This window comes from Mustela nivalis, assembly GCF_964662115.1.
Source record: "Mustela nivalis genome assembly, chromosome: 20".
Lineage (NCBI taxonomy): Eukaryota > Metazoa > Chordata > Mammalia > Carnivora > Mustelidae > Mustela > Mustela nivalis.
Window position 1 is genome coordinate 14,953,531 of NC_139039.1, and position 19,803 is coordinate 14,973,333.

General features: G+C 40.9%; 1 long non-coding RNA gene across 1 annotated transcript in view; it reads right to left on the reverse strand.

Moving 5' to 3' along the window:
* Window positions 1–16,481, reverse strand: part of LOC309855134 — a 30,549-nt gene extending 14,068 nt beyond the window's left edge. Inside the window, exon 1 of the long non-coding RNA XR_014306634.1 lies at window positions 15,954–16,481. This is a non-coding gene — a long non-coding RNA (uncharacterized lncRNA). The remainder of the gene's footprint in view (window positions 1–15,953) is intronic.
* Between the last annotated feature and the right edge of the window lie 3,322 nt (window positions 16,482–19,803).

Here is a 19,803-nt window from a genome sequence, read left to right on the forward strand (position 1 = left end):
AGGCAAGGGAAACAGAAGTGAAAATGAATTATTGGGACTTCATCAAAATAAAAAGGTGCTACACAGAGAAGGAAACAACAAAACTACAAGGCAGCCTTTGGAAGGCGCAAAGATACTTGCAAATGATACATCTGATAAACAGTTAGTATCCAAAATTTATAAAGAACTTACACAACTCAACACCCCTTCAAAAAAGTAATCCTGTTAAGAAATGGGCAGAAGACATGAATAGACATTTTTCCAAAGAAGATACACACATGGCCAACAGACACGTGAAAAGGTGCTCAAAATCAGGGACGTAATGAATCAAAACTACAATAAGATATCACTTCACACCAGTCAGAATGGCTAAAAATAACAACAAAGGAAACAACAGATTTTGGCAAGGATGTGGAGAAAGGGAAACCTTACACTGTTGGTGAGAATGCAAACTGGTACAGCCACCCTGGAAAATAATACGGAATTTCCTCAAAAAGTTATAACTAGAACTACCTTATGACCGATCAATTGTCTACTAGGTATTTACACAAAGGATACAAAAATAGTGACCCAGAGGGGATACATGCACCCTGAAGCTTATAGCAGCATTATCAACACAATAGCCAAATTATGGAAAGACCCCACATGTCCGTTGATGAATGGATAAAGAAGAGGTGGTATATGGGGTATTTGGGTAGCAAAGTTGGTTAAGCATCCATATAAACCATAAAAGAGAATGAAATCTTGACATTTGTAGTGAAATGGATGGAGTATATGCTAAGTGAAACAAATCCGAGAAAGACAACTACCAAGTGATTTCACTCAGTAATTTAAGAGAAAACAGATGAACATGGGGAAAAAAGATGCAAACCATAAACATATTCTTTAACTATAGAGAACAAACAGGACTACTGGGGAGGTGAGCGGTGGGATAGGGTAAATGGGTGATGAGTATTCAGGAGAGCACTTGTGGTGATGAGCACTGGGTGCTATATGTAGGTGATGAATCACTGCATTCTACTGAAACTAATATTACACTATATGTTAACTAGAATTTAAATAAAAACTTGAGGGGCGCCTGGGTGGCTCAGTGGTTTGGGCTGCTGCCTTTGGCTCGGGTCATGATCTCAGGGTCCTGGGATCGAGCCCCGCATCGGGCTCCCTGCTCCGCAGGAAGCCTGCTTCCCTCTCTCTCTGTCTCTGCCTGCCTCTCTGCCTACTTGTGATCTCTGTCTTTCAAATAAATAAATAAAATTTAAAAAATAAATAAATAAATAAATAAATAAATAAAAACTTGAAACTATTAAAAGCAAAAATTTTCAGAAGTACCTATTCTTTTTGGAATTTAAAGAGTTAAATTCAAGGGTAAAGGAACTTTTAACTTCCATAAAACAAAATTTAGAAAAACTGGTTATGAAAAAATAAATTTTAAATATGTGGACAAAACCTCTACAATAGCCAAAATAATTTGGAAAAACAAGAACGGGTACATTCACTTTCCAATGTCAGAACTTGTTATAAAATTATAATTTTCAAGACCGTGTTGTATTGGTATGCCCAGATACACAGATCAATGAACAAAATTAAGAGTCCAGAGGGTGCCTGGGTGGCTTAGATGGTTAAGCATCTGCCTTTAGCTCAGGTCATGATCCGGGGTCCTGGGATCAAGTCCCACATCAGGCTCCCTGTTTGGCGGGGAGCCCGCTTCTCCCTCTCCCTCTACTGCTCCCCCTGCTTGTGCTCTCTCTCTCTCTCAAATAAATAAAATCTTTTAAAAAAAATTAAGAGTCCAGAAATAAATCCTTACATTTATAGTTAATTATCCTTTGAGAAAGTGGTAAGGCAATTCATTGAGGGATTCTTCAATAAATGGTGTTAGGACAATTTTATATACACATGTGACAGAAGGACAAATTTAAATGCATACCTCATACTGTAAACAAAAATTCACTAAAAACAGATCAGACCTAAACATAAGAGCTGTTACAAACTTTAGAAAACACAGAACCCTGAGGCACCTGGCTGGCTCAGTCAGAAGAGCATGGGACTCTAGATCCTGAGGTCAAGAGTTTGAGCACCATTTTGGGAGTAGAAATTACTTAAAAATAAAATCTTTAAAAAAGAAAAATAAAAAACATAGAACCCCTTTGAGACCTTGGGTTAGGCAATGACTTCTTAGGTGTGATATCAAAAGAAAGGTTCATAAAAATTTTTAATTGATAAACTAGACCTAGGAAATAAACATTTGCACTTAAACAGAACTGAAAGAAAAGACAATAGACTGAAAGGAAATGTTTTCAGGACACATATCTGATAAAGAACTTGTATCTAGAATTTAAAAGAACTGGGATGCTTGGGTGGCTCAGTCGGTTAAGCCGCTGCCTTCAACTCAGGTCCTGATCCCAGGGTCCTGGGATCGAGTCCCGCATCAAGCTCCTTGCTCAGCGGGGAGCCTGCTTCTCTCTCTGCCTCTGCCTGCCACTCTGCCTGCTTGTGTGTGCACGCCTTCTCTCTCTGATAAATAAAAAATTAAAAAAAAAAAAAGAACTGTTACACTCATTAATAAGACAACCCAATCAGAACATGGGCAGAAAATAAGAATAGACATTTCACCAAAGACATACAAATGGCTAATAAGTACATAAATGAAAGCTCAGCATTAAGGAAGTGTTAACTAAAAGCATAAGTGAGGTACTTCACACTCATTAGAAAGGCTCCAATAAATAAGACCTTCTTTATTAATAACAATTGCCAAGGAAGCCTGGGAAGATGACAGAGTAGGAGGAGCCTAAGCTTATCTTGTCCCACAGATACACCTAGATAACAGACACATCAGTGCAACTAACCCAAAATAAGACTGGCAGAACAGACTCTCCATAGTTAATCATAGAGAGGAAACCACATGGGAAAGAAAAGTAGTAGGAAAGGTAGAGTCTCAGATGGGAATCAAACTAACCAGTAGGGAGGGGACAATTAACCAGTGAGATCAACCACAAATGGAAGGGACATCATAGGTATGAAGAAAGGAGAGGAAGGTCCACACCACACTGCCAGATACAGGGGACCTGCTCTGGGAATATGACTCCCCGTAGCATTTGGCTTTGAAAGCCAGAGAGGACTAACTTTGTTAGTTCTTGCAATCAGTGGGGCTTAACAGTGGGAACTTTAAAAATCAGCAAGTTTGGCTCTGGGAAAGCCGGAGGGAATAGAATACTGAGTGCCTGCCCTTAAAGAGATGGTGTAACAATCTTGCTGAGATACAGCATAGAAGCAGATGTTGGAAAAAATACCTGGAGTAAATGGGAAGGCGATTTAATCTCAGAATGTGTATTAGAGGGGGAAAGATCTTTAGGGGACTTCTCCAGAAGATCCCCAAGAACAAAAGAGCTGATGTACCATCTCCCTCCTCTACATCGAGTCTAGACATGCACCCACCTATAGGAACCAACATGAACACACCACCTAACTCGCTAACAATGTGCACCCTATCCCAAAGTTCTTCCGCTGCCCTACTCAAACTATCCCACTTGGCAGGAGTCCCTCCAAAGTAGCTGACATGTCTCTTTCTGCAAATAGCCCCCATAGTAGCCACCACAATTCCAAAGTGAGTCTTGTCCTGGAGAGAGGAGAAGATAACCACACACACCAGCTCCAATGCAGCCCCAGCAGTGGACTGTGGACAGACATCTCGTCTGACTTCAGTCCCTACATCAGTGATAGCCTCTCAGGGGACAATGCAGGGAGTACACCCTCCAGGTAGGTGCATTCCAGCAGACTGAGGGCAGCATCTGATCTGTCTGCTGACACCACCCAACTTCATACCCAAGGTGGTCCCATATAGGCCCCTTAACAATATAGGAAACAAACTCTGCCCACAACAGGCAAAGATGGCTATTGCAGCCAGCTGGACTGAAGGTGAATGTGGCTCAACCACCAGAATGGGGTGGGTGCAACACACATAAGAGATTCCCATGAAGCACCAGTTTCTAGTGAGTGGGACACTGTACTGCAGGGCACTAACAGGACCTCTTCTTCATAATGCCACTACTTTGAAAAGTAGGAGACATGGCTGAATTTCCTAATGCAGAGAAACAGACACAGAGTTAGATAAAATGAAGAGACAAAGTATACAACCCAAATGGAAAAAAAAAAAAAAAAAAAAAAAAACACAGGACAAAAGTCACAGCAAAAGAGCTAAATGAAATGGAGATATATGCCTGATAGAGAATTCAAAGTAATGGTCATAAAGATACTTACTGGACTTAAGAAAAGAGTGGAGAATCTCAGTGAGACTCTCAACAAAGAGAAAGAAATATAAAAAAGAACCAATCACAGATGAAGAACTTAATAAATAAAAAAACACTAGATGTAATACATAGTAGATTAGAAGAAGTGGAAGAATGGATGAGTAATCTGGAAGGTTGGGTACTGGAAAGCAACAGAGAAAAACTGGGGAAATTAAAAAGGATAAGAAGTGAGAATAGGTTAAGGGAACTCAGTGATCTCCTCATTCACATTATTGAGATTCCAGAAGAAGATAGAAAAAAGGGGGTAGAAAGTTTATTTGAAGAAACAATAGCTGAAAATTTCCCTAATGTGAGGAAGGAAACAGATATCCAGATCTTATTGGGGGCACAGAGAGCCCCCAATAAAATCAATCCTAAGAAGGTCCTCACCAAGACACATAATAATTAAAATGCTAAATACTAGTGATGAAGAGAGAATTTTAAAGCAACAAGAGGAAACAGTTACTTACAAGGGAAACTCCATAAGGCTATCAGCTGATTTTAATGCAGAAACTTTGCAATCCAGAAAAAAGTGACATAATATACTTAGAGTGCTTAAAGGAAAAACCCTACAAACATGGCTGCCTGCGTGACTCAGTCTGTTAAGCATCTGCCTGCAGCTCAGGTCATGATCCCAGGGTCCTGGGATCAACTCCTACATTGGGTTCCTTGCTCATTGAGGAGCCTCCTTCTCCTTCTGCCTTCTGCTCCCCTTGCTTTGCTCTCTCTCTCTCTCTCTCTCCCTGACAAATAAATAAAGTCCTTAAAAAAAAAAAAAACCAAAAATCTGCAAACAGAAATGCTCTATTCATCAAGGCTATCACTCAGAATAGAAAGGAAGATAAAATTTCCATACAAAAGATAAAGGAGTTCATTACCACTAAACCACACTCACAAGAAACGTTAAAAGGTATTCTCTGAGTTAAAAGAAAAGGCCTTGGGCGCCTGGGTGGCTCAGTTGGTTAAGCGACTGCCTTCAGCTCAGGTCATAATCCCAGAGTCCTGGCATGGAGTCCCACATCAGGCTCCCTGCTCCTTGGAGAGTCTGCCTCTCCCTGTGACTTTCTCCCCTCCCATGCTCTCTTTCACTGTCTCTCTCTCAAATAAATTAATATAATCTAAAAAAAAAAAAAAGAAAGAAAAGAAAAGACCTTAATCAGGAGTAAGAAAATTATGAAAGAAAAACATTTCACAAGTAAATACAAACATCATAAAGATAGATGAATCAGGGACGCCTGGGTGGCTCAGTTGGTTAAGGAGCTGCCTTCGGCTCCAGTCATGATCCCAGCGTCCTGGGATCGAGTCCCACATCGGGCTCCTTGCTCCGCAGGGGGCCTGCTTCTCCCTCTGACTCTGCCTGCCACTCTGCCTGTGCTCGCTCTTGCTCTCTCTCTCTCTCTCTCTGACAAATAAATAAATAAAATCTTTAAAAAAAAAAAAAAAGATAGATGAATCACTTATAAAACCAGTACAGAGGTTAAAGCACAAACACAGTAAAATCAACTATATCTATAAAAATCAGTCAAGGGAGTCAGGAAATAAAAGTGTAACATCACATACATAAAACTTTGGGAAGAGGGGTGCCTGGGTGGCTCAGTGGGTTAAGCCACTGCCTTCGGCTCGGGTCATGATCTCGGGGTCCTGGGATCGAGTCCCGCATCGGGCTCTCTGCTCAGCAGGGAGCCTGCTTCCCTCTCTCTCTCTCTGTCTGCCTCTCCATCTACTTGTGATTTCTCTCTGTCAAATAAATACATAAAATCTTAAAAAAAAAAAAAAAAACTTTGGGAAGAGTAAAAATTTAAAATGGATTCAGGGTGGGAAGGTGGGTGAGCCCAATGGTGGGCCTTAAGGAGGACATGTATTGCATGGAGCACTGGGTGTTATACACAAACAATGAGTCTTGGATCACTACATCAAAAACTAATGACATACTGTATGGTGACTAACATAATAAACAGATTCAAACTTAAGAAACTATCAATTTTATATAGACTGCTATATACATAGGATGTTATATATAAGTAACCACAAATCAAGAAAGAAAAATGAATACAAGCATATCACTAAAGAAAGCTGTCAAACCACAAGAGAAGAGAGCAAAAAGCAGTAATAACAAGGAAGTTTAGGGGCACAATAAACAAGGAAGTTTAGGAAGTTTAGATGGCTCAGTCTTTAAGCATCTGCCTTCAGCTCAGGTCATGAACCCAGGGTCCTGGAATCAACACCCGCATGGGGCTCCCCGCTCAGAGGAAGTCAGCTTCTACTTCGCCCATTCCCTCTCCCTTCTCTCACTGTGTCTCTATCAAATAAATAAATAAAATCTTTTGAAAAAAAATTAGAGGGAAGTTTATAGCAATATGGGCCTACCTCAAGAAGCAAAACCAAAAACATCTTAAGTAAACAACCTAACCTTAAAACCTAAAGCAGCTAGAAAAAGAAAATAGCCAGGGTGCCTGGGTGGCTCAGTAGGTTAAAGCCTGGGCCTTCAGCTCAGGTCATGATCCCAGGGTCCTGGTATCGAGCCCTGCATCGGGCTCTCTGCTCCTCGGGGAGACCTGCTTCCCTCCTCTCACTCTCTCTGCCTGCCTCTCTGCCTACTTGTGATCTCTGTCAAATAAATAAATAAAATCTTTAAAAAGAAAAATCCCAAAGCCAGCAGAAGGAAAAAAAAATAAGATTAGATCAGAAATAAATGAAAGAGACTAAAAACACAATAGAATAGATCAATGAAACTGGGAGCAGTTCTTTGAAAAGATCAAGAAAATTAACAAACCTTTAGTGAGACTCATTAAAAAATGTGAGAGAACTCAAAATCAGAAATGAAAGAGGAGAAATAACAACTGACACCACAGACAAAAAATTATAAGAAAAAATGATGAAAAATGTATGTGCCAAAAAATTGGACAATCTAGTGGAAAGGAATAAGTTCCTAGAAACACAAAACCTTCCAAAACTGAATCAGGAAGAAATGGAAAATTTGAACAGACTGCTTATTAGCAGTGAAATTGACTCAGTAATTAAAAAAAAACTGCCAACAAACAAAAGGCCAGCATCAGATGGCTTCCCAGGTGAATTCTACCAGCATTTAAAGAAGACTTAATACCTCTTCTCAAACTATTCCAAAAATACTAGAGAAAGGAAAGCTTCCAAATTCAGAGGCCAGCATTACCCAGACACCAAAACCAGATAAAGACCTAAACAAAAAAAAAAAAAAAGAGAGAGAGAGAGAGAGAATGAACTACAGGCCAATATCTCTCCTGAACATAGATAGAAAAATCCTCAACAAAATATTAGGAAACTGCATAATACAATAAACATTCATAACAAACATCAAGAAAATCATTCACCACAATCAAGTGGATTTATTTATTTATTTATTTATTACAGGGATGCAAGTGTGGCTCAGTATTCACAAATCAATCAACACAATACATTATATCAACAAGAGAAAGGATAAAAACCATAGGAACATTTCAATAAATGCAGAAAAAACATTCAACAAAGTGTAACATCCATTTATGATAAAAACTCTCGACAAAATAGTTTTTAAAGGAAATATGCCTCTACATAATAAAGGCCATATATGAAAATCCCATAGCTAACATCATACTCAATGGGGAAAAACAGATTTTCCTCTAAGATCAGAAATAAGACAAGGATGTCCACTCTCACCACTTTTATTCAGTGTAGTACTGGAAGTCCTAGTCACAGTAATCAGACAAGTAAAAGGCATCCAAATTGGTAAGGAAATAAAACTTTCACTGTATGAAGATGACAAGATATTATATATAGAAAACCCTAGGGACTCCACAAAAAAACTACTAGAACTGATAAATGAATTCAGTAGGGTCACAGGATACAGCATTAATATACAGATGTCCACGGCAGGGGCACCTGGGTGGCTCAGGTGGTTAGCATCTGACTTTTGATCTTAACTCGGGTCTTGAGCTCAGGGTTGTGAGTTCAAGCCCCATGTTAGGGCATGCTGGGCATGGAGCCTACTTAAAAAGAAAAGAAAAGAAAAAGCAAAAAGAATCCACAGCCTTCCTATACACTAATAATGAAGTAACAGAAAGAGAAATTAAGAAAACAATCCCGGGGCGCCTGGGTGGCTCAGGTGGTTAAAGCCTCTGCCTTTGGCTTGGATCGTGATCCCAGGGTCCTGGGATCGAACCCCGAGTCGGGCTCTCTGCTCTGCAGGGACCCTGCTTCCTCCTCTCTCTCTGCCAGCCTCTCTGCCTACTTGTGATCTCTATCAAATAAATAAATAAAATCTTAAAAAAAAAAAAAGAAAGAAAACAATCCCATTTACAATTGCATCAAAAAGGATAAAATACACTGACCTCTACCTCTGAAACTAATATTACATTATATATTAATTGAATTTAAATTAAAAAATTTAAAAAATACTTAATGAACTTAGCCAAGGAGGTGAAGGGCCTGTATTCCAAAAATTATAAAACACTGATGAAAGAAATTAAAGATGACACAAATGGAAAATTATCTATACTCATGGATTGGGAGAACCAATATTGTTAAAATGTCCCTACTACCCAAAGCAATCTGTAAATTCAACATAATCTCCATCAAACTACCAACAGCATTTTTCACAGATCTCAAACAAATTACCATAAAATTTGTATGAAACCACAAAAGACCCCAAATAGGCAAATCAATCTTGAAAAAGCAACACAAAACTACAATTATCATAATCCCAGATTTCGAAGATACACTAATCAAAACAGGATGGTATTGACAAAAAACAGACACACAGATCAAAAGAATAGAATACAGAGCCCAGAAATAAACCCATGCTTCTATAATCAGTTAACCTATGACAACCTATGACAGAAAAGGCTAGAAAAAGGCAGTCTCTTCAACAAATGGTACTGGGAAAACTGGACAGCTACATACAAAAGTATGAAACTGAACCATTTCCTTGGCATACACAAAAATAAGTTCAAAAAGAATTAAAGACCTAAATATGAGACCTGAAACCATAAAATTCTTACAAGAAAACATAGGCAGTAATAACTTTGACATCAGCCATAAAAAATATTTTTTTAGATAGGTCTCCTTTGGCAAGGGAAACAAAATCAAAAATAAACTATTGGGACTACACCAGAATAAAAATCTATTGCGCAGTGAAGGAAACCATTAACAAGGCAAAAAGACAACCCACTGAATGGCAGAGGATATTTGCTAATGATATATCTGATAAGGAGTTAATATCTAAAATATATAAAGAACTTATACAACTCATTACCAAAAAAAGCAAATTAAAATTCAGCAGAGAGTATAAATGGATGTTTTTCCAAGGAAAATACACAGATGGCCAACAAACACATGAAAAGATGTTCAATCATCACTTACTATCATGGAAATGCAAATCAAAACTACAATGAGTTACCAATCTTTTTTTTTTTTTTAAGATTTTATTTATTTATTTGACAGAGAAAGAGATCACAAGTAGGCAGAGAGGAAGACAGAGAAAGAGGAAGACAGAGAAAGACAGCTGAGCAGAGAGCCCGATGCTGGTCTCGATCCCAGGACCCTGAGATCATGACCTGAGCTGAAAGCAGAGGCTTAACCCACTAAGCCACCCAGGCACCCCAGTGAGTTACCAGTCTTAAAACTTAAACCTGTAAGAATGGCTAAATTAAAAACACAATAAATAACAAGTGTTGGCAAGGATGTGAAGAGAAAGGAACTGATGGGAATGCAAGCTAGTATAGCCATTATGGAAAAAAGTGTGTCGATTCCTCAAAAAATTAAAAATAGAATTTGATCTAATTTGATCTAATAATTCCACTACTGGGTATTTACCCCCAAAAAATGAAAACACTAATTTGAAAAGACATGTGCACCCCTCTGTTTACTGCAGCATTATTTATAATAGCCAAGACATGGAAGCAACCCAAGTACCCACTGGTAGATGAATGAATAAAGAAGATGTAGTAATACAAAATGGAATACTACTTGGCCATCAAAAAGAATGAAATCTTGCCATTTGCAACAATGTGGATAGATCAGAGGGTATAATGCTAATTGAAATAAATGGGTCAGAGAAAGACAAATATATGATTTGACTCATCTGTGGATTTTAAAAAACGAATGAACATACAAAGATTTCTTAAAGACAGAGAACAGACTAGTGGTTGCCAGAAGGGAGGTGGGTGAGGGGATGCGTGAAATAGGCGAAGAGGATTAAGAGTACACTTATCTTGATGAGCACTAAGTAATATATGGAATTTACAAATCACTCCATTGTACACCTGAAACTAATATAACACTGTATGTTAATTATACTTGAAGGAAAAAGAATAAATGTTGGTGAGAATGTAGAGAAATTGGAGCCCTCTTACGACACTGGTATAAAGAACTGTAAAATGCTGCAGCCTCTTTGTGAAACTTGGCAGCTTCTTAAGCGTAAAATTACCTTATGACCCAACAATTCCATCCCTACATATCTACCCAAGAGAAACTAAAATACACGTTCACACAAAGATAAGTATGCCAATATTTTACAGCAACATTAATTCTAATGGTCAAAAACTGGAGACAATCTGAATGTCCATCAACTGCTGAACAGATAGGCAGAAATGTTAGATTCATACAATGGTAACGTACCACCAGTTGGAAATGTATTACAATATGGATGAACTTCACAACACGCTGGTGACATGACAAACTACATATTATGATTCCATTTATATGAAATGTCCAGAAAAGATAAATTCCGGGACAGAAGTAGATGAGTGGTTGCCTTGGGCTGGCCAGTGGGAATGGGAAGCAACTAAATAGGCAAGAGAGATCTTATTGGAACAATGGAAATGTTCTAAAACTGATCTATGGTCATGGTTGTTTCATTGGGTAAATTTTTTTTAAAAGATTTTTTAATTTATTTATTTGACAGACAGATCACAAGTAGGCAGAGAGGCAGGCAGAGAGAGAGAGAGGAGGAAGCAGGCTCCCTGCTGAGCAGAAAGCCCGATGTGGGACTCGATCCCAGGACCCTGGGATCATGACCCGACCCGAAGGCAGAGGCTTTAACCCACTGAGCCACCCAGGTGCCCCTCATTGGGTAAATTTACTAAAAAATTTTTCTTTTTTTAAATTTTTAACTTTACTTTTACTTTTTCTTAATTTAAATTCAATTAACTAACATATAGTGTGTGTTTCAGAGATAGAATTCAGTGATTCATCAGTCCTCCATAATACACAGAGCCCATTCCATCACATGTCCTCCAAGGTCCATCACCCAGTTACCCCATCCCCACCTTCCTCCAGCAACCGTCAGTTGATTTCCTATGATTAAGAGTCTCTGGGTGCCTGGGTGGCTCAGTTAAGCATCTGCCTTCAGTTGAGGTCATGATCCCAGGGTCCTGGGATCGAACCCCACCTCAGGCTCTCTGCTCAGTGGGGAGTCTGCTTCTCCCTCTCCTCTCTCTAGTCTCCCTCTCAATCTGTCTCAAATAAATAAATAAAATCCTGGGGCACCTGGGTGGCTCAGTGGGTTATACTTTAGTTATAAATTTCCCTATAAAGACTGGTTTGGTTGCATTGCACAAAGTTTATTGTGTTCTGCAAACAGTTTTACTAAGGTATAGTTTATATACAAAATTTTCCCATTTCAAGGGAACAATAAAAGATTTTTGGCTGGGTCATTCAGTAGAGTATGTGACTCTTGATCTTGGGGGTTCTGGGTTTGAGCCATGTAAGTAAGTAAGTAAGTAAGAAATTACTTAAAATCTTACAAAAACAAAAGATTTTTTTAAAAGATTTTATTTATTTATTTGACAGAGACAGATCACAAGTAGGCAGAGAGGCAGGCGGGGGGTGGGGGGATGGCGCAAGCTCCCCGCTGAGCAGAGAGCCTGAAGCGGGGTTTGATCCCAGGACCCTGAGATCATGACCTGAGCCAAACTAAATATTTGTATTGTAATAAAGGAAAATCTGGAAATTATGAGCCAAGTGTTTACTACTCCATAAAATTTTTTTAAAAAAATTAGAGCAAATTTCAAAAGAAATAGAAGTTTCCAAAGAAAAGAACTAAAGTTGGCCCTTGAAGACCAATAAAATATAAAACAGAGGCAGGCACAAATGAAAGCATGAATTTATAAAATAAAAGATACAGAAGGGGAGAAAAAATACAGAAGGGGAAAAAGTAAGAAGGTCTATGAATAAGACTTGCCAATAAATTGAAAACAGAAGCAATGGCCAAATTACTAGAGTATCTTGACCTCATTGAACATTAAAAAAATCAAATGCAGTCTAAATACTTATCTTGGGGTACCTGGGTGGCTCAGTGGATTAAGCCTCTGCCTGAGGCTCAGGTCATGGTCTCAGGGTCCTGGCATTGGGCCCCACATCAGACTTGCTGCTCGGCGAGGAGCCTGCTTCTCCCTCTCTCTCTGTCTGCCTCTCTGCCTACTTATCTCACCATTAAGGTAGTTGAATCACTCATTTAAATCTTAAAAAGAATACACTAAGTACCATTGTTCATAGCAGCCTTATTCACAACAGCCAAAAGGTGTAAACCACCAAAATATCCATCAACAGACAAATGGATAGACAAAATGTAGTGTATACAGCCAGTGGAATATTATTCAGCCATGAAAAGGAAACTGATTCATTTTACAACATGGATGAACTTTAAAAACATGCTAGGTGGGATAAACCAGACACGGAAGGACAAATATAATCCCACTTAAATGAGATACTGAAAATTGGCAAATTCACACAGACACAAAATAGAACAGAGATTACCAGGCCTGGGGAAAAGGGAGGAGGCAGCCAGGAGATCATATTTAACGGGAACAGAGTTTGGGGCTGATTAAAACGTTCTGGAAATAGTGTTGCAGAATATTGTGAATATACTTTAAGCCACTGAAATGAATACTTTAAAGTGGTTCAAATGGTAACATTTGTTATATTTTACAATAAGACAATTTAGAATCAGCTTGTTGTATTCACACATGGAGGGGGAGAAAAAGGCTAGTGGGATTCTCACCAGGATCTACTGAGTCTCTATGACTTTGGAGAATAGACTTTTTTTTTCCACCTTGTGTGTGTCAGCCTGTGAAGATGACATACACCTCCTTTAAGTCCTTAATTTCTCTCAACAATGTACTAATATTTGGTGAATTCTTGCCATATATTTGATTTTTTTTTCTTTGAGATTTTATTGACTTGAGAGAGAGAGTGAGAGGGCAAGGACAGGGGTTCCAGGCAGAGGGACAAGCAGACTCCCTGCTGAGCAGGGAGCCCAACACGGCGCTCGATCCCAGGACCCTGAGACCACAACCTGAGCAGGGCAGACACTTAACTGACTGAGCCACTCAGGTGCCCTTGACTTGTATTTGATTTTAAAATGTTGTCAACGACCGCTTTCTTTCCATTTTACTTTCCAATTGTTTATTGATAATAGAAATAAGGGCTTTAAAAAATATATATATTGTGCCTGTATCTAGGAGCTATACCAGTGGCACCTAATTCTTATACTTACTCACCAAAAATTATTTTGGGGGCATCTGAGTGGCTCGTTTGGTTAAGGGTCAGTCTCTTGATTTGGGCTCAGGTCGGGATCTCAGGGACGTGAGAGTAAGCCCCACATGAGACTCCGTGCTCTGTGGGGAGTCTGCTTGAGATTCTCCCTCTGCCTCTGCCACCCCCCTTCAGTGGCTCGCTCTCCCCCCCTTACTCCCTAAAAAATCACTTTGGATTTTTTGTTGTTCTAACAAAATCATGTTTTCTGTGAATACAAAGCTTATTTTTTCCTTCCTGAACTTTATGACTCTTTTAAGTTAAAATTTTTTAAATAAACTCTAACCCCAACATAGGGCTCAAACTCACCACCCCAAGATCAAGAGTCACACCCTCTGCGCGCTGAGCCAGCCAGGTGCCCCTATGATTTTTCTTCTGTGTTTCTTATGGCATTAGAGAAGAAAACCAGGATTCCATGTTAGCTGGAGGTTTGGGGAGGGGCTTGTTATTTATCTATTACCGCTGTTTCCATGAGACAGCATCTAATTGGGCATTATTTTTAATCCAATCAAACACTGTCTTTAACTGAGGTATTTAGGCCATTTAAATTTAATGAGATTATTGGTATGGTCAGGTTTAAATCTGTCATCTTACTTTTTTTTTTTTTTTTATTTGACAGAGAGAGATCACAAGTAGGCAGAGAGGCAGGCTGAGAGAGAGAGGAGGAAGCAGGCTCCCTGCTGAGCAGAGAGCCCGATGCGGGACTCGATCCCAGGACCCTGAGATCATGACCTGAGCCGAAGGCAGCGGCTTAACTCACTGAGCCACCCAGGCGCCCTTACCTTTTTTTTTTTTTAAGATTTATTTATTTGACAGAGACACAGAGAGAGAGGGAACACAAGCAGGGGGAGTGGGAGAGGGAGCAGCAGGATTCCTATTGAGCAGGGAGCCCAACACAGGGCTCAATCCCAGGACCCCCCCACCCACCATCATGACCTGAGCTGAAGACAGATGCTTAATGACTGAGCCATCCAGGCGCCTCTTTCTATTTGTTTTGTTTGTACCATATATTCCGTTTCTTTCATAATTTTTTTGGATTAAACATATTTTATTCCCTGTATCTCCTTAGTGCGTTATTAGCGATACTTCTTGGTTTTGTTACTTTAGGGTTGGTTGCTTTAAGACTCATCGGGTGGTATACCTGTTTAACTTAAGTCTCCCTTCAAATGATATTACACCACTTTCTGTATAGAACAAGAACGTTTTACTAGAATACTTCCATTTATCCTCTCACACTTTGTGCTATTATTGTCATACATCTTCCTTTTACAAGCATTAAAAATCTCATCTAAAAAAAAAATCCCATCTAACATTACTTTTGTTTAAACAGTAGATTATCACTTAAAGGGATTTATACAACAAGGAAACCCTTTTCTGTACTCACTCATGTAAATGGTACTATTTCTAATGCTCTTTATTCCTTTGTGTAAATTTGCACTTCCATGTGGTTTAATTTTTGTTCTGCCTTAAAGACTTTCTTGAAAACTTCTTAAAAAAAAAATTTTTTTTAAATTTATTTAGGAAAGAGCACAAGTGGGGTGAGGGACAGAGGGAGAAGCAAATACCCCCCTGAGCAGGGAGCCCAGTGCCAGCTGGTTCCCAGCACCCTGGGACCATGACCTGAACCAACCACAGAGGCTTAGCCGACTGAGCCACCCAGGGCCCCTGAATATTTCTTACTACGGGGCAAGTCTGCGAGTGACGAATTCCTTCAGCGTGTGCATGTCTTCCATGTTCCATTTTTTTTTTTTTTTTAAGATTTTACTTATTTATTTGACAAAGAGAGATCACAAGTAGCCAGAGCGGCAGGCAGAGAGAGAGGAAGGGAAGCAGGTTCCCCGCTGAGCAGAGAGCCCGATGCGGGGCTCGATCCCAGGACTCTGAGATCATGACCTGAGCCGAAGGCAGCGGCTTAATCCACTGAGCCACCCAAGCGCCCCTTCCATGTTCCATTTTGAAACTCGGTTTCAGTAGGCACAGAATTCTATGACAACTCCTGCTGGGAGCCCGCTTTCCTCACCTCCACTAACAGGGGGCTGCCTGCTATCACCTTGACCTCGGGGTAGGGGGTGGAGTGCCAGGTTTTTCTGGACGCCTGTCCCCCCCCCCCCCGCCCCCCAGCTTTCCGTCGCGCCCGCACACCTGTATCAGCGAGAGCGTCCTTCTCCATGCTCTTTCCCTGGGTGGCCCGTTGCCTGCAGCTGGTGGGCTTCTGGGCTTGGCAGGAGCGGGAGAGACGCCCCATGGTCCTAACCAGCCTCCCTCTCGGGCAGGCCCTCTGGGCTTCGGCTTCGCAGTGAGGCTTTCTTAGCATTCCTGCTCCTCCCACCGGTGGCCGCCAAACTCGGCCTTTACCTGCGGTGGGTGGAGGCTGCTGGTTTTCCGCGCCTCCCCCAGCACCGGCAAACACCTGTCTGAGAGCGGCCGCTGCCCCTCCCCCAGCAACAGAACTAGTTCGCGTCTACTCGTCCCCCAGGAACAATAAATCTTCCCCTGTGTCTCGAGAGCGGCAGGTCGCTTTTGCCTGTACCGCTTCTCCAGAAACAGTCAATCTTTGCCAATGTCCTGTGGTCACCTGCTGACCGGCCTTCAGTGGCTTAACACTTGGGGGAGAAGGATCCCCGCGAGCTCGCGGAGCTTTAGGCTGGCTTCTCGGCAGCCACCAGTCACCCCAGCTGCTGCCAGGAGGGCTCGCCCTGGTCTCCTGCGCCCCTCCTGCTCCCTCCCGTGAACACCTGGGGAAGAGCTTTCCGCCGCGCGCAAACTCCGTGTCTGCAGCCCCAGGTCAGGACCCTGCAGTCACCCACACACCCACACCGAGAAGGTCCTTAAGGTGTAATGCTCTGCTGTCACCGTCTGGAATTCTTCCTTTTTCCAGCAAGTTTTCGCACATTTCCATCTGGCGCTAAAACCCACAGATTCAACAGCCAGTCCCATCCAAAGCGATACAGAAGCGCACACCTGGTCTTTAAACACGTTTAATATCTTAGCTGGGCTTTTCCTCGCTGTTTGTAGAACACCCACAGGGCTGCCGTGTTCTGCCAAAGCGAGAACGGGCGGTCGGTGTGCCCCCCTCTCCTCCTAATGGATTACCCCTCTTTGGAATTCGGTTCCCTGAATTCTTTGCAGCCTCAGATCGCTGAGTGATTTTGTGATTTTTGTGATTTTTTTGTGTCATCCAGCTGTTTCTTGTTAGAGTGAGGGAAGCAATCTTTGCAGCTTTCTTTATCCTGAGTAGAAGTCCAAAACTGCTAGATGGTTTAGAACTTGGTATTTTTAGGATCTCAGTTTCAGGTGGCAGAACAATTAACTCATTAAAACTAGTTCCCCAACGGCCACCACCTCCCCCGCATTTAAAGGAGAATGTCACATTAAAAAAAAATTTTTTTTCCTTTAGGAAAAAAAAAAAAAAATTCCCTTTAGAAAAAGTTCCCTCCCTCTTTAGAAAAAGACAGCTTTATGTTTTTTATTTTTCCCCGTGACAAAATACCCCTTAGTATCACAGGCATATTAATGGGGCAACCGAAAGTGAGATTTACGTTGTTTTAATAACAGGTGTATTTATTAAACTCAAATGAGTTATCTGCCACATCAGGCCATTACAGTGAAATTTACAAAGTGAAGCATGGGACACCTGGGTGGCTCAGTTGGCTGAGCCTCTGAACTGGTTTCTGCTTAGGGCATGTCTCCGGGTCGGGCAACACAGACCCCAGTCCGGCTCCACACTCAGCACGCAGCCAGCTAGAGATTCTCTTTCTCTGCCCCTCCGCCGCACTCTCCCTCTCTCTCTCTCTCTCAAATAAATCAATCTTTGAGACACCTGGGAGGCTTGCTGGGATCCTTCTCCCCCAAGTCTTCATCTACCACAGGATTAGAAAATGATAAATCTTTAGGGCTGCCTGGGTGGCTCAGTGGGTTAAGCCTCTGCCTTCAGCTCAGGTCATGATCTCAGGGTCCTGGGATAGAGCCCTGCATCGGGCTCTCTGCTAGGCAGGGAGCCTGCTCCTTCCTCTTTCTCTACTTGTGATCTCTGTCAAATAAATAAAATCTTAAAAAAAAAATAAAGAAAAAATGATAAATCTTTAAAAAAGAAAAACTAGTGAAGCACGAATAGAGATGAAGAATAATACAATTTGGGAGAATTCTCTAAAGATATGTGGCTTGTGTGCTAGAGAGAAACAGGTTATAGTGCACTCAGTCATTCTGACTGCCAGCCATGTTTCAATACTCAGAATATTCTGTGTGTAAGATCTAGGTCTTTTAAGTTTTTCAATTTTATTCCTCCACGAAAGTATATTACTAAAAACAGTAACAAGCAGGCCAAGTAGAAATAGCATTCAAGTTAGTTTTCCCTGGGGCTATTTTTTTTTTTTTTAATCTAAAGCTATTTTAAGTCACAGCTTTCTCATATATCAGTTGACAAACTTACAACTCTGTCCTTTTTTAAAATCATAAGCCTGTTGATATCATGGGAAACTCTACAAAATTAGGAAGAGTATAACGTAACCCAATGTATCTTTCATTTAACTTTAATACTTATTTAGCTATATCCCCCACCTACTGTCCTCTCCCCATTATTTTTTGAAGCAAAATTTTACCAGAATTCCTCTGCCTACTTGTGATCTCTGTCAAATAAATAAATAAAATTAAAAAAAGAAAAATGTATCGCTATGCAAAGAAATGGCCTTAAAGATTTTTGTGTTAGAAACTATGGGGACAGGAGGCAACTATTCCACAAATTTTAAGGACCATCTGTTAATTGCTAAAATTTTGTCTTTTTAAACAAGAACAAAGTTTTTTTTTTTTTAAAGATTATTTATTTATTTATTTGACAGAGAGAGAGAAATCACAAGTAGGCAGAAGTAGGCAGAGAGGCAGACAGATAGAGAGGGAGAAGCAGGCTCCCTGCTGGGCAGAGAGCCTGATGTGGGGCTCGATCCCAAGACCCTGGGATCATGACCTGAGCCGAAGGCAGAGGCTTAACCCACTGAGCCACCCAGGTGCCCTGAACAAAGTTTTTTTTTTTAAGATGTATTTAATTTAGGGGCACCTGGATGGCTCATATGGTTAAGCACCTGCCTTCGGCTCAAGACATGATCCCAGAATCCTGGGATCAAGCCCCATGTCGGGCTCCCTGCTCAGCCGGGAACCTGCTTCTCCCTCTCCCCCTGCTTGTGCTTTCTCTGTCAAATAAATAAAATCTTTACAAAAAAAAAAAAAAAGATTTATTTTAGTTGGGGAGGGGCAGAGGGAGAGAGAGTCTCAAGCAGACTCCCTGCTGAGCATGGAGCCCAATACAGGGCTCGATCTCACAACCCTGAGATCATAACCCACACTGAAATTAAGATTCTGACACTTACTTGACTGAGGCACCCAAACGCCCCATATTTTTTTTTTTTTAATGATAATCATTTTCTGTAGTCTGTATCCTTGGACGTGGATGTGAGCAGACAACTGAAGACAGAACCTATGAAAGTCTGTGATCAGAACAGGTGAATATGGAAGCATCTGTTCATTTTCTTTTGTATTTCTATCTGCATTTGAGTCTATTTCAAAAAATATTGGACACTTACTGACTCTTCAGAAGGAACCCTAATTAAGACAAATTACCAGCCACAGAAACCAAAGAATCTATCCACAACAGTAAAAGTCATTCATCCTGAAGATATCTTTATACTGTTGGGGGAGGGACGCCTGGGTGGCTCAGTTGGTTAAGCAACTGCCTTCGGCTCAGGTCATGATCCCAGCGTCCTGGGATCGAGTCCCGCATCGGGCTCCTTGCTTGGCAAGGAGCCTGCTTCTCCCTCTGCCTCTGCTGCCACTCTGCCTGCCTGTGCTCATGTGCGCTCTCTCTCTTTCTCTGGCAGATAAATAAATAAAATCTTAAAAAAAAAAATTATACTGTTGGGGGAAATGTCCTTAATGTTTCTTGTACTAGTTTCTCTTGCCACATAACAAATATCCCCTTGTCAGAGTCAGCTACCACAATTCC